General features: G+C 40.8%; 1 protein-coding gene across 7 annotated transcripts in view; it reads right to left on the reverse strand.

The window, feature by feature from the left end:
- LOC127654655 (zinc finger E-box-binding homeobox 2-like) overlaps positions 1–12,806 on the reverse strand; it is a 71,790-nt gene that overhangs the window by 15,903 nt on the left and 43,081 nt on the right. The window lies entirely within an intron of this gene.

Consider the following 12,806-nt stretch of genomic DNA (forward strand, 5'->3'; position numbering starts at 1 on the left):
TCAGAATGGGTAAAAATGTGATCTTGACAGTGGCGTGATTGTTGTTGCCAGACGGGCTGGTTTCTGTAACTGTTGATCTCCTGGGATTTTCATGCACAACAGTCTCTAGAGTTTACTCAGAATGGTGCCAAAAACAAAAAACATTCAGTGAGCGGCCGTTCTTGAGACGGAAACCCCTTGTTGATGAGAGAGGTCAACGGAGAATGGCCAGACTGGTTCGAGCCAACAGAAAGGCTACGGTAACTCAGATAACCCCTCTGTACAATTTTAGCAAGAATAGCATCTCAGAATGCGCAACACGTCGAACCTTGAGGCGGATGGGCTACAACAGCAGAGGACAACATTGGGCATGTTATGAGGACCGTAGTGTTCCTAATAAAGTGCTCAGTGAGTGTAATATTTAAATGTTATTAAATGCCAAATGACTGAAATTAATAGGTAATAGTAATAGGTAATGCGACCTTTTCTAAAATTGCTATTTTGAATACGTATTATCTCAATTTGTTACTCTAAAAAGCATCTTTCCGTCCCAAAGGATTTTGAATGATTTGACTAATTTTGCCCTAAAACTATTGCTTTATAGATCTACACTATAACACTATAACCACCCCAGGGGCCTTTCACCCCAAATGTAGGATAAAAGTCTCCCTCGCCACCTTTTTACCAAAAAAGATGTTTAATCAGAACAACCTTCCGTTATTTTTTCTTTTCACACTAATTGCTCGATCAGTTTTCAATGAATGTGTTTCGTGAATGTGCCAAGAAAGGTGTTTTTTCTATCTTGATACACTTTGCGATGACATATTGCCGAAGGGGTGTGTTTAGCCTTTGTTTTTAACATTAACGAATATATGTTCTTAACAATATTCATTATTAATAATGCTGTAAAACTTGGCCGCTCATTGTTAGTTCATGATACGTAATGCAATAATGCATTTTTAATGCATGGAACCTTTTTGTAAACATTTTCTTCACTTGAAAATATCTGCATTGAAAATACATATTTAGTATGTCTTCCCAGTGTGGATGTACATATAATGGGCTTCCTCATTAGACCAGAAAACTACTTGATATTAAATAACAACAGAGCCCAAAAAACTAACAAAAAACAATTTGATTTAAAGGGCGAGATTTGGTAAGTGTGTAATGAGGCTATGAAGCTTGCATCATGGGAACAGCAGTTTAATGTTCAGGTTTATTTGAAGTTCTTTCCTTGCCTAATAGAGCAATCTCCCCAGACTCCCAAGCACCTTATCTTTGAGGCACACTGCCAAAATCAGTGAGAACTAGTGGGAAGTTCCTCTAATGGTACGATTGGAAAACCTAATTGCTGATTTCAGGACAATTTGCTTACCCTCATGAACACAGGGTTTTGAAAAAACAACAAACTTTCCCTTCCATCCATGCTCTATTTCCCAGTTTGTTGGCGTCAAATGGGCTAAACTGGGCTGTGGAATGCTCTGTTCCCTCCACCATACCTTAACTACCCCTAATCTCTCTCTAGGAGCCCATTCACTTAAAAAAATACCATTGACGTCTTTTTCACAGGTTCCCATGCAAAAAAGGCTGATCGCTTCCCTTTGTCGGCTCTCACCAGAGGACGTAAGGATTAGCCACACGTATCTGATCATAATATGATCTTTGTCTGATCAGTGGTGCTGCATTTGCTCCCCCGGACAACTGCGCAACAGGTGCAAATTAAAAGGGGAACTATCTCGGATACAAGGGATGGTCAAAATGCACTGACCCGGGCTGAATACCAAAAAGTGGGGAGACGTGGTATGGCGGGGTGAGGGGCGTGGGACAAAAAGCTTTCTTACTAAGAGGTGTGACCATCGGGATTATTTAGGAGTGACTTCAGGCTGAGCCCCCACCCCGAATGAAAAAGAGAAGGCAAGAGAGAGACATAAAGGGAGTGATTGAAAGTAAGACATGAGAGGCTCTTTGTGTGGTCCTGGTCTACCTTGGACGTAAAGCAACTTTATCTTGGCTATGCCCACTTCTTGTCCTTCCCTATCACACAAACTCAGTTATTTAACAATGACTTCGTCTTTAAGCCGCCGATACCCACGCATTACTTGGTCTCACGACATACCCACACAGGTACCGTACAAAATGCAGCCCTGAATTTAAAAAGCCGCAGCCAATCATTCAGAGTTTGAATGGTGGGAGTGGTCAGAGGATGAAAGAAAGAAGTGGGAGGACTGGGAAAAGAATCAAGAGGATGAATACAGAGGTCAGGACTGAATATTAATAATAGTGAACTGTTGAGTGCTGTGACTTTAAGCCCACACAAAACACAAAAGTCTTTACATCACAGTTTGCCTGCTCTTGCTCCTGGGACAGGGTAACATTTTTCAACAGCATGTGCTAGCCATCCACATTCCAAATGACATAGTTTGAATACTTGAGTGAATGTTCGTCGTAGGGAAAGTGTTCTAATTTTCCTATAATTGCATACAGTAGATTCCCTCTCCTGACACAAATACAAAAAGAAAATCCTGAGGTTTGTTTTGAATTTGAAACGTGTTTTGACGTACTTATAACTTTATTTGGATCTACAAATCAAACACACTTCCGCACGTAGACCTGCCCCCTTTGAAATTCTATTGGCTGCCATTTCAGTGTGTTATTCCGGCAGCTGTCCTGCCATATAATTCCTGCAGTGAACGGGCCATTGTGCTCACCCCAGAGACAAAGAGGCCACCTCTCTTCTCTCTCTCTCTCTCTCTCTCTCTCTCTCTCTCGCTCTCTCTGACTTCTTCCTTTCTCCTCTCTCTCTCTCTCTCTCTCTCTCTGTGTGTGTGTGTGTGTGTGTGTGTGTGTGTGTGTGCTGTTTCGTATTCTCAAGCAACCCCACCTATCCTTCTGTTAGCTGTCCCTTGAGAATACGGCATAATGTCTTTCTAGATGGTAAGAAACTCACCCATACCAAGAACTCAGCATGCAGCCAACATTCCCAACTGTATGCGGTCAGCAACAGACAAAACCTAATGCATAGAATATGTTGGCAAACACAGATTTAACGTCATTTTTAAAACACGAGTTGACACATTACCTTGTGTTTGTCCGGTTTGGATGACCTAAGCTTATCTTCGCTAACTGGGAGAGGTTGACATAATCCATAGCGTGGAGTTGTGCACACACACATATTCACACATGCTCTTCTGAGCTGTTTAGACAGGTATGTGTGCGTCCTGTCACAATCTCTTAGCCTCCTCTCATCTCATATGCGGAGTGTGTTCCCAGTGCTCAGGGGAAAACTGCAGACACCTGTAAACCCAATACCATGTCGTCCGCTGGAGCGTTTCACTGAATACACTGGTATATTGCGGTAGTTGAAAGGCTTTTTAATGCACCAAACGCTCTACAATCACATCCATCTTGATTGAACGATACCTCCGGTACCTTGCGCACCTTTTTAACATTGCCTTTTCACAGGTAATCCGACTGCTATCCATATTTTCCATCTTCTCCCTTCCCTTATTCCCCTTTCTGTGTGTTCCCAGCTCACAAAGTGGCTGACGCAGGAAGGTAAGTGTGCATTCTGTATCCATAGTGAGAATCAGACAGCCTGCCGCAGGTCTTTTCCAGGTGCCTCTCTGCCACGGTAATGAAACCCATCAGATCAGACAGTGGAAAATAACTGCTCTCTCTCTCTCTCTCTCTCTCTCTCTCTCTCTCTCTCTCTCTCCTGTGCGGTGCGCATCACCTGAGCAAGCAGTGGGGGAGGGGGTGACTAGGTAAGGCTTCAAACGGTTGAAAGGAGGTCGCTGCCTAGTGGCTATAGCTTGGAAATGATCCATGCAAATCAAATCAGGCAGCATCTCTTCATGCGCAAAATAGATGAGGGAGGGTGTCATACAAAAACCTTTACCTGCTTCATGCCTCATCGAAAACCCCGGAGAGGTAAAGTACATGCAGAGTCAGCGGCCGTGGAATAACTGGAACGTCAGAGGAATTTCTTCTAAAGCGCATAGCCATTGAATCAATCTGAAAGGAGACTAAATTATTTTCACCTGTTGGACTTGAACAGGGCCTCTTTCCTGAAACACGAAATAAATTATTTCTGCTTGTGTTTTATAAATGAGGCTCAATAAGAGCCTCATTCATAACAATCAGTTTACCAAAAAATCATGGAACACCCTCAGGTTGTTTCAAACCTGTATAACTTTCAAACAGTGAAAGTGAATGGTGACTGCAGCTGTTAGTCCCTAACATTCTGTCAAACATCTCCTATTGGTTTCCATAGACGATAGAAAATCAGACAGGTTTGGAACAACTTGAGGATGTTTGAATAAATGATGACAGAATTTTCATTTTTGGGCGAACGCTTCCTTTAAAGTATCCAATTTTATGTCCAAAAAGGTATTATAAGGTGACATTAGTTAACATGAACTACCAATGAACCATACGTTTAGAGCATTTATTACTCTTAATGTTCATTTCATACACTAATACACTTTTTAAATGATTTTTTTTATTTATTTTAACATTAGTTAATGCACTATGACCATTAATAATTAACAATGACCAATACAATTTTATAAACTAACATGAACTAAAATGAATAAATGCTGTAATAAATATATTGTTAATTGTTAGTTCATGATACCTAATGTTTTAACTAATGTTAACGAATGGATCCTTGTTGTAAATTGTTTCCTTTTTTTATATCAATTCAGTAAAAACATGACTAGACACTTGTCAACAATGAATCTGTGACTCCCACACAAGGCTGTTTATGTGTCTCTGTCAGTGAAAGCCTTGAACCTGATAGTGTCTGGATTGGGTCTATTTTTCTTGTGTGGTTAGCTGCAGCTAACGGCTGGTGAAAGTGCTCTTGTTTACGTGTGTGTGATGGGAGACTGGTGCTGTAGGAACAAAGGGCCCAGGAGAGAGGGGCCGCTTTTGTGCCACCTCGACCCTCAGTAAAAATTCAGCTATGCGTGAACCATTACTGCAAACCTGGAGAGGGTGTGTGTATGTGTGTTTACTGTGGCGGGCTTGTTTAACTTGTATATAAGTATTTCAATACTTGCCAATATTTGTGAGTGTGAAAGAAGAAGACTGACTGAGTGAGTGAGTGAGTGAGTGAGTGAGTGAGTGAGTGAGTGAGTGAGTGAGTGAGTGAGCGAGTGTGTGTGTGTGTGTGTGTGCGTGCACTTATCTAGCGAGCACCCATCTGTAAAAAGGTGGCAGTGCTCTACAGACCCTGCCGTGAAGCGGCAACAGTAGCCTGGCCCTAATTGAATTAAACTCCCATTTGTCTACTACGGGACGCAAACTCAACAGGCAAGAAGGAGAGAAGGGGAGGAGAGGAAGCCAGAGAGAGAAAGAGAGAGAGAATGAGAGAGAGAAAGAGATCTCTGAGGCTTGCTCATACCGCCAGACGGCCCACCTTTCCCCCTTCCTCCCCCACGCAGACCCACCATCTGTGCCCACCCCATGCACATGTTACCCCACTCTCTCGACAACTGTTCTGGGCCTCTACCAGCCTCAGAGTGCCTGTGTGTGCGTGTACGTGTGTGTGTGTATGCGTGTGTGTGTGTGTGTGTTTAAGTTTGTAAGGCTGGAGACACACAATGGCTCACTGGGCTACCCTGAGGAGGAGAAAACACAGGAGGAGCAGAGAACACAATATGCTGTGCAAAGGAAAGATAAAGAAGTCAAGCTCTATCTCAGGCAAACTATAAGTCAGATTGCACTCTGGGAGAACAGAACAACTGCAAAAAGCTCAAACTGCCTCAGGGTGAAAGAGCTGAAAAGGGACTGAGCAAATTACGCACACTAACAAAATCGTAATTTTTCGTTTTTCTTTGCCATGCGTGTAGTTGCCTTTGTGTCACAATACTCTCGGCAGGTGAGGACTAAGAAGCGCCAAGCAGATGAATTTGTTGGCCGAGTTCGGAGTCTATAAATGTATTTTGCAAGTTAATATGGGTCAATTAATATGCAAATCTCCCGGCAGATGCTCGGTGGCTCTCAGCATGTGATTGGCCCGTCGGCCACTAGCTGTTCAAACAGTTTCTCGAGCAAAACAACACCAGGTTCCCTCTCGGAGAGAAACCAACAAGACAACTTCCCCTTTCCCCCATCCACTTCTTCACTTCAGTGTGTTTTTGTTACATAAGCAATGCTTTTGTCTTTTTTCAAATAGTTAAATCAATTATATTTCTGTAATGAAACATGCAAAGTCAGAAGTTTACATACACTTAGGCTGAATCATTAAAACCACATTTTTAACCACTCCACAGATTTACTGACAGATAACTCTAGTTTTTGCAAGTTGTTTAGGACATCTATTTTGTGCATGACACAAGCAATATTCTACAGACCGATTGTTTCACTTTCAATTGACTATCACGATTCCAGTGGGTCAGAAGTTAACAGAATTGAACTGTGCCTTTAAGCAACTTGGAAAATTCCAGAAAATGATGCAAATTTTACAGCTTCTGATTGGAGGTGTACCTATGGACATATTTTAAGGCTACCTTCAAACTCAGTGTCTCTTTGCTAGGCATCATGGAAAAATCGAAAGAAATCAGCCAAGACCTCAGAAAAACAATTGTGAACCTCCACAAGTCTTATTCATCCTTGGGAGAAATTTCCAAATCCTGAAGGTGCCACGTTCATCTGCAGAAAATATAGTACGCAAATATATACACCATGGGACCACGCAGCCATCATACCGCTCAGGAAGTAGAGACATTCTGTCTCCTAAAGATGAATGTAAATTGATGTGAAAAGTGCAAATAAATCCAAGAACAACAGCAAAGGACCTTGTGAAGATGCTGGAGGAAACAGGTAGACGAGTATCTATATCCACAGTAAAATGAGTCCTATATCGACATAACCTGAGAGGCTGCTCAGCAAGGAAGAAGCCACTCCTCCAAAACTGCCATAACTACAGTTTGCAAGTGCACATGGCGACAAAGATCTTCCTCTGATCTAATGAAACAAAATTTGAACTGTTTGGCCAAAATGACCCTCATTATATTTGGAGAAAAAAGGAAGAGACTTGCAAGAACACCATCCCAACACCGTATCTGCATGATTGTATGCATTGCACAGCTGCTACATGATTGGCTGTTTAGAGAATTGCATGAATAAGTATGTGTACAGGTGTTCCTCATATAGTGCAATATATATACGCAATGCCTGAAACAGCTTCAAACTCTTCAGAATCTGAAAAATAGATTCCAGATTTTGGGTACTTTTTTATTTTTATTTAAGGCTGATTTAATGGAACGCAATGATCTTTTCTTTAATACCTTTTTACTAGTAGACAAAAGGCAAAACTAAAAGGAAACAGCTTGGGTTCAGCTAAGACTCCTCAGTGGCATTGCCAGAGGTGGCTTGTTGGGTTTCTGAAAGCTAACAGGCCCAGATGGAGCAAAAAAAATAAGACCTCAAAGGGGGGCTTTAAATGAAGGCTCTAGACCAGGAGACAGGTTGCTAATGAAATATTCATGCAAGGAGTGGCCCTCTCTATCCATCCATCCTGCCCACAACCTGCCCACATTTCCTTCTTAAGCCCACTGCCATTTTATGGTTCACTTCATTTAAGAAGAAAACAAGCAAAAACAAAACACTCTTTCATTGGCACCACAAAGATAAACTATCTGTACCTTATCACTCCTAACCCTCTGAGAACTTTGCAATGCATGGCTTGATTTCTAGCCGTAATCTCAAAACTTCTCCTTTTTGGATGTTCTTCAGTGAGTCTTGGCAAGTTCACAGCATATGACTGCTAATTGTACTTTCACAAGTGCTGCCTGCATGATAAACCATCAGCCTTGTTTTTAACAATCCCTAAAATTTGCTCACATCAATGTGATGAGAGGAAAATGATGTTGCTTGGTTTTGAGTTGGCTGGTAAGTGCTTCAATTACATATAGACAGCTGTACAATTGATGCACAAATAAGAGATAAAGAACAGGAGAACGAGAGAGGTTAAAGGGATGGTTCACCCAAAAATTCTCACTTTCATGTTGTTCCAAAACCATAAGCCTTTCTTCCATGGAACATAAAATAAGATATTAGGAAAGCCATATGGGTTTGGAACAATTTGAGGGCGAGTGAATTCAAAAGTTTGCATTTTTGGGTGAACTTTCCCTTTAAGCCATAACAGGTGAGACTGCCATCCCTGCATATTGTTCTCAGGTCATGCATTGCTGAACCATTTCATCCGCTTCTAGCTAAGATCAATGTGATTTCCCATCCCATGTGTCTCTCCATGTACTTGGACATCTAACGGTTGTATATGCCACTCCGGTGTCAAAGATGACTTTGTCAAACCCACACAAACTCTGGATGGGAGCAATGCACTCATGTGTAGGGCAGGGTCGGGATCAACTGGGGTGGTATTAAACATGCACAGGGTTGCCTGTGAACAACTGTTAGCGCATCTGCTCTGCCGCTCTTTCCCCTCTTTCTCTGCATAACTCCCACAGCCCCATCAATAACACTCCACTGCAAACAGCTCCTGGCATGTGTACATGCGTGTTGTGTGCTCTGTGTGCCAAAACACAGGTGAATAATACAGATTATGCCTACATCCAGTTGTATGTCTATTTATGGCAGCCTAACCTTTTCGCGCGCGCGTGTGTGTGTGTGTGTGAGTCTGCGCTCAATATCATAATCAGAGGTGGGTAGTAAATCGCTACATTTGTTTTTGGGAAAAAAGTACTTTTAGAGTAGGTTTAAAGTGGGTACTTTTACTCTCACTTACTGAAAGTACCTTTCTAATGAAAAAATGTTTTACATTTACTTTGTTACAATGGGCGGCGTTCCTATTTTGAATTGTTTAAATCAGTGCAGCAGTATATCAGTGCGCTTTGCCCCGCATGTCATGAGAAATATTTACGCATTTACCCAGTGCTCTAGCACTGGCAACTATCGCAGCTACTTCGGGCTGATTAACTGTATAAATCCATGTAAACATCAGTGTAAATGCCTTTTGCTCTACCGTTCACGTGATTGACACCTGGAGCGTGAACAGACAGCATTTCGGAACGTGCACATTGAGGGGCACGAGGTGCGTGTGTGAGAGATGTGTAGGCGTGAGGCGATCGTATGTTGAATAATATAGACAGTATGTTAATATAAAGAGTAAACACATTTGAGCAAATGTACATTATTGTATTTATTTGTTATACTTAAGTATCTTTAAACTCCAATACAAAGTGGGTAGCATTTCTGGGCTATAACCATAACCTACATGTAATAACCGAATATTTAAATCATCCACAGAATTATAATTTCCACTGTGTGTTAAAATATTATCATCTCAGTGAATTATTTAGTAAATAAAGAATTCTTCAGTTTAATGGTAAAATTCTGTACAAATATAATAAAGAGTACATTTTAAAATGTATCTGTATGTTTTGCCTCTCTATATTTTATTATGTTATTTTAATCAAGTAATGATTTGTCATAAAGTAATTTAATACATTCAGTATGAAATAAAACATTGCAGGAGTGAAGGAAGCAGTAAACTCCCATCTCGTCCGTCTTCCCCGCAGTGGATTATGGGCAATTAACCGTCGTCTTTAACACTCAAAATTAGAGTGCATTGTGGGTAATAATGAGTGAACAAAAGTAGGGAACAAGTGGTTCACTCAGAATCCAGACACTCCTACAAAATTGCAGACACCCAGTGGACTATATATTTTATAGGGGGCGGTTTCAGACACAGCGAGTTTTCCGCGACTGGGGTTGGTGCCCTACGCGGGCTGCATACTCTGCAGTTAGGGAGCGCCGTTACTGCTGTACAGAACTAATGATCTAAATTCATTTGACACTGAAAACTGTAACTACACTTAAATAAGAATCCACACAGGACTATAAAAGCTATAAAATAGCAAAAGTAGGCATTAATAAAGCATGATCTTGCTTTGGTTTATATTTCAGCATTATATATAATGTCCAAACCTCTCTTCTTATTGACAAATTCATCCAAGTCTGACAAGAGCCCTTAAAGGAAAAGTTCACTTTTTTTTACTCACCCTCATGTCATCACAGACGTGAATTACTTTTTTTCATCTGCTGAACACAAATGAAGATTTTTAGAAGATTTCCATACAATGCAAGTGAATGGGTGCCAACATTTTAAGGCTAATAAAATCATTAAGTCAGCCTAAAAATAATCCATAAGACTCCAGTAGTTAAATCAATATTTTCAGAAGCGATGTGACAGATGTGGATGAGAAACAGTTCACTTTCACATTCTTCTTCTTTTGATTTTGGGGATTCACATTCTTCTCTGCATATCGCCCCCTGCTGGGCAGGGAGAGGAATGTCCAGCATAAAATGATAAATATTGATCTTCTTCTCACCCACACCTATCATATCACTTCTGAAGATATGGATTTAACCAATGGAGTCTGTGACTGCTGCCTTTATGTGCTTTTTGGAGCATCACAATTTTGGCTCCCATTCACTTACATTGTACTGGCATACAGAGCTGAAATATTCTTCAAATAATCTTAATTTGTGCAAAAGAAAGAAAGTCATACATATCTGATATGGCATGACTATCCCTTTAAAGTGATAGCTCAGACCTAATTAATATTCTGCCATTATTTCCCAACCCTCATGTTGTTCCAAACAACATGAGAATACAAATACAAACAGAATACTGTGTAACCTTCAGTATTCTGTGGAACACAAAAGATGTTAGACAGAACGTTATAGACTGTCAGTCTCGGTCACCATTCACTTTCAAAATATAGAGAAAAACACATTCACTGAAAGTAAATGGTGACTCAGGCAAACATTCTGTCTAATATCTCCTTATTGTGTTGAATGGAAGAAAGAAAGTCATACGGGTTTGGAACAACATGATGGTGAATGATGACAGAATTTACATTAATAATAATAATAATAATTCTGTAATACATGTTCAGTGTGTATTATGTAATGGAGTATAGGGGAGTTAACGTCCATTATGTCATTTGTGAAAGTAACGAGTTAGGCACTACTTGAGTACTCTTTTAATTGATGCTTTCTTACTCTTACTTAAGTAATTATTTATGTTAGTACTTTTACTTCTACTTGAGTAATTATGTTTTTTAAAGTCATTTTACTTTTATGTGAGTACAGTTTTTGGCTACTCTACCCACCTCTGATCGTAATGAAATAAGGACCCTGCGTTAAGCACATGCAAATTCAGTTGTGTGTAATCAGGGCAAAATTAATTTAGCTGTTGCTGATTACAGACATTAATTAATCTGTGTGAGGTGCGGGCCTAATCTGAGGTTGAATTACACCTCCTGTAAGATTAATTAGGACACAATAATAACATACAGTGCTGCCAGTGCAGATTACAGTAAGCTTTATTCCTAGTGAAATCTGAATCACTGCATGACTCGTCGTTTAAGCAATGTGTTGACAATTGTGGGTGCCTTATTCTCAACTACTTAATAGTTTGCAGGGATTTCAAAAGTGTTCAATTCAAATAAGAATTTAGGTTGCACGTGAAATACATCTTAGAGCTTATTGTATGTGTTAAGATACTTTTGTGAGGATTCACAGCTAATCCAAATGGATCATTTCGGGGAAACGTTACACTGGTAAGTTGATTCCATTTGTTGCAAGTTTATGCCTGTATGCATCTGCCAACACATGTTATTGGGTGTGTACAACTGAGGTGCTCGGAGAGCTCGTGTGCATGGATCTGTGGAGTGGACATTGGAGACCACAGCAAAACTTCACCAGTTGCCAGCTGGCAGTGTAGGTGGGAGCCTTTTAAAGATGTCATTGTGTATGAGAGTGAATGGGGGACAGTCTACCAATGAGAACTAGAGCCCCCCCTTGTCCAGGACCTTCAATCAGAGCAGCTCTTTCTGATGTAAATGAGGGAGTAAAACACATCTGTTCAGAACCCCCTCCCAAACACACTTTGGTCACCTGAATAGCTGCAACAGCAGGTAGCACACAAGGGAAGGTTTCTGGCCTTTATGTGGTCAGTCTCTAAGTGAAAGTGAGCTGATATTTACAGTAACACACCTGGGGTAAAGCAAGGTGCTAATTCGCTCAAGTGGATAATTAGGATGCTGATTAATCAAAGTAATCTAAAGGTACTGCAGAGCTTAAAGCTGTAGCCTCCCTCTGTAACCGCTCTTTTAGGAAGGCTCACACACACACACACACACACACACACAAATAGTCCAGGGGGAAGCCATAAACATCTCCTTTGCTTTCCCCTCGATGACACCTCCAGGGAGCACGCGGCTCATACTAGCATCTTAAACGGAAGTCGTATTCATTCAGTCGAAGGCTCTCAGAAGCCACATCATTCGTAATGCAGAGGACCGCAGGGCTTTCAAAGAACAGGAAAGACTCACGTTAACTTCTGAGCAGCCATTGTAAAAACTCTCTCTGCCGCTTTGTTAGGGAATCATCCATGATTTAGCGCAGGGTGTGGCAAAGCGTTAGGCTAATAAAGCAAGCCGAGGCCATTTGCAAACAGGCTGAATTATCAGTATTGGAGTTACTTTACCCAAGACAGTAAACCTCAAGTGTGTGGGAAGCTTAATGCTGTCTGATCTGTGAACGAATCCTTCTCTGTAATGACCAACAGGAGGAACTTTCTGTATGCTTTGCTGCTACCAAAAACAGTTGGGTGTGCTTTAAAGCATTCGTCAAGTCAATGCAATTATCTTTGCTGCAAAAGTCATTTTATCACAATATAAATATCACGTTGAATATCATATCACAATAAAACTCATGTTGAAACCTATGGACTAAAACTAGCCACATAAATGCCATATACTGTAATACACTGGGTTACTTTATTCACA

This window comes from Xyrauchen texanus, chromosome 14, assembly GCF_025860055.1.
Source record: "Xyrauchen texanus isolate HMW12.3.18 chromosome 14, RBS_HiC_50CHRs, whole genome shotgun sequence".
NCBI classification, from domain to species: Eukaryota; Metazoa; Chordata; class Actinopteri; order Cypriniformes; family Catostomidae; genus Xyrauchen; species Xyrauchen texanus.